Here is a 3,347-nt window from a genome sequence, read left to right on the forward strand (position 1 = left end):
AGCCAGGACCCAGGCAACTGTGCTTCAGTCTGTACTCTTCTCCATTATGCTCTAAGTTTTTCCCTCAGAAATTTAAGCATATACGTTGGTGTTTATAGTCCAACTACAAGGAACTGGGTCACTTAGAATGCTCTACAAATGTATGGAGGACTTGGGAAAGCAAATCAAAATAGCCTTGGAACCCAGGGAAGAGAGGCCAGCAGTCCCAGGCATGGAAGAAGGTTAGGTGAGACAACGACCAAAAAGTGACTCTGGTGGGCCCTGGTGCTCAGGGCCAGCTGCAGCTCAAAGTCAGGATGGTGGCAAGGCACGGAATTGTTGGATGTTTTTCAGCAGTGAACAGGAAGGCAGGAGAGTGGAGGGCTGGAACATTCCTGGAACTGGAATTTTTTAGGGTAGAGACAGCAAAATTCATAGAGTTTGAGGAACCAAGGGTTCTGGGTGACAAAACGTGGACCATGGGTTCAGACTAGAGAAGAAAGAATCTGGGAGCAGGCCAGGTGCGGGTGGCTCACGCCTGTAATCCCAATACTTTGGGAGGCCAAGGCAGGCGGATCATCTGAGGTCGGGAGTTTGAGACCAGCCTGACCAACATGGGGAAACCCTGTCTCTACTAAAAATACAAAATTAGCCAGGCGTGGTGGCACATGCCTGTAATGCCAGCTACCGAGGAGGCTGAGGCAGGAGAATCATTTGAACTTGCAAGGTGGAGGTTGCGGTGAGCTGAGATTGAGCCATTGAACTCCAGCCTAGGCAACAAGAGTGAAACTCTATCTCAAAAAAAAAAAAAAGAAAAGAAAAGAAAATCTGGGAGCAGATGGGAAAAAATGGCACTTTTAAACTTATTCAGCCTTCATTTGACAGAATGGATATTATGCTTTATTAGTTGATCAGATAAGGAGAGCATCTAAGTCATCTAATAGTCATCTCACTGGGTTGAGTATAACTGAAAAGCAGATTGAGTGAGTTGGCAAAATCCTTGGGATTCAGGGCACAGTTACATCTGGTTGGTGTGTAAATTAGTGTCACTTTTCTGAGGTTAGTTTTCCAATGTCTGCCTACTGAAATCCTGATAGTCCTTTGACTCAGCTACTTCACCTCTTTGAATTTATCTTATGGAAATGCTCAAGTTTTCATGAACATATCTTCAAAGAAGCAAGTTTTAAAAGACTAACCATGTTTGAAGTTATTATGCTAATCTAAATACACGCAACTATATATATATATACAAAGTGTATTCTTTTTTCCTCATGTCACATGGGCAATGTGCTGATGTTGTAACAAGGTTTGAGGGAGGCACATTTTACACATGAGCCTGAAACCCCAATCATCATGCTTATGAACTATAAAAGGTCTTCAAAAAGTACCTTTAATATAACTTTAGAGATCTGTACCTCTGTCAAAAAGTCAACAAGTTTTTTTTCTGCTAAGCAGAAAGAAGTATTCACTAATGCGTATGTATCTTTTAGACTGAGAATAATTTGCTTAAAAAATTATATAACCTGGCTGGGCACGGTGGCTCACGCCTGTAATCCCAGCACTTTGGGAGGCCGAGGTGGGTGGATCACGAGGTCAGGAGATCAAGACCATCCTGGCTAACATGGTGAAACCCTGTCTCTACTAAAAATGCAAAAAAAATTAGCCGGACGTGGTGCCAGGCGCCTGTAGTCCCAGCTACTGGGGGGCTGAGGCAGAATAGCGTGAATCTGGGAGGCGGAGCTTGCAGTGAGAGGAGATCGCACCACTGCACTCCAGTCTGGCGGACAAAGTGAGACTCCATCTCAAAAAATAAAAATAAAAAAATTATGTAACATATCATTTGAAAGTGATTTCATCTGTTCAACCAGTCAGGCTTTCTTATTAAGCATCACACAAATTTGGTTATGGCATGTAAAGTGACAACTCTTTCTTTCTTTCTTTCTTTCTTTTTTTTTCCAGATGACATTATATACTTATTCAAAGACAAAGAGCTCAAAACATCATTCCTCCCCCAAATGAAAAATGTCTGGGAAATTTCCTAATCCACTTTCTCTGAAACCCAATTGGGAAGCTAGCCACCTTGAGTTCTATACTTGAAAGGCAAAGACTAGATCTGTAAGTCTGCCTGTATGTAAACAACTTCTTACAAGACTTCCTAATGAGAGTAATGGCAGAAATAGGGGAAATGAAAATTAAGACAAGTTTTGCAAGTGTTATTCCAAAGAATCCAGAATATTTCCATTTTGCCCATGGTAAAACTATCCAAGGAAGATTAAGTAATTTGGATTGGTCAGGATGTGAACCTAGGCTGGCCTGGCTTCTAAGCCTGTGATTTTTCTGTTATCCCATGACATGGTGTACACTACAAGAAATGCTGATCTTAATAACATAGCTACCTGTATTGAGAATTCATTGGGTCAGGTACTCTTCTAAGCACTTTGTTTCTATCTCTCACTCAGCAAATTTTAGTGAGCTCTTTATTGATTTACAAGATTATGCATCTATGAACTCAGTCACACTGGCTATTAATTAAATTCCCCTCAAGTTTGGTTTGTAAAAAATTAATTGACATTCATTCTTTTTTCAGAAGACACCAGGTTTTTAGCCTTGGATCAAGATATCTAAAAAAAAAAAAAAAAAAAAATTCAGTAAAAATCTAGATCTTGCTCAGCTCCAAATTCTTGAACTGCTTTCAGAGTAATGAGAACATTGTAGCCCAAACATGCAATGGCATTTTATAAGCCTCATGAGCTCTGAGGACTAAGTTCTGATTTTCTTTTTTTTTTTTTAATCTTGTCCAGATCCCTATCTAAGGGGTCTAGGGAGTCATGCCCTACAAACCATACATTCTCATCAGATGGATTTTATTTAACCCTATATATTGTGAGTTACTTTCCAACTTGACTCTGGCATAACATTATGAGACAAGGAAGAAAATAAAAATATTTTACTCCAAAACATGTTTATTTGCCATATCTTGAAATGGCCCTGCAAAGCTGTCTTTCGTGGCGAAAAATTTGCATCTGTAAAGAATCTCTATAAACATAGCTAGATCTTTTACTTCCAGGCCCTCCCAATCCTAAAGAGATTAACTGAAAGTCTAGCACTTCCTAAAGATCTGAATAGGAAACATTTCATCTGTTGTCTCTAAGGGCAGCCACTGTAAGACTTCAAAAGACCCTTGGTCTTCACAATCTTTTATCTTAACCTGAACATTTTTCTTCTATTAACCGTCTTTAGACAAACTCAACCAATTGTCAATCAGAAAATGTTTACATTCACCTGTAGCCTGGAAGCCTCCTGATTTGAGTTGTCCCAAATTTCTAGATGAAACCAATGTATTTCTTAAATGTATTTGATTGATGTCT

At 39.7% G+C, this 3,347-nt stretch overlaps 1 non-coding gene across 1 annotated transcript; it reads right to left on the reverse strand.

Moving 5' to 3' along the window:
* Positions 1-1,251: 1,251 nt before the first annotated feature.
* Positions 1,252-1,355, reverse strand: LOC117077089. Its single transcript, XR_004434673.1, has one exon. It is a non-coding gene; the product is annotated as a small nucleolar RNA U13 (small nucleolar RNA).
* Between the last annotated feature and the right edge of the window lie 1,992 nt (positions 1,356-3,347).

The sequence above is a fragment of the Trachypithecus francoisi genome, unplaced genomic scaffold (assembly GCF_009764315.1).
Source record: "Trachypithecus francoisi isolate TF-2019V2 unplaced genomic scaffold, Tfra_2.0 Lachesis_group5, whole genome shotgun sequence".
Lineage (NCBI taxonomy): Eukaryota > Metazoa > Chordata > Mammalia > Primates > Cercopithecidae > Trachypithecus > Trachypithecus francoisi.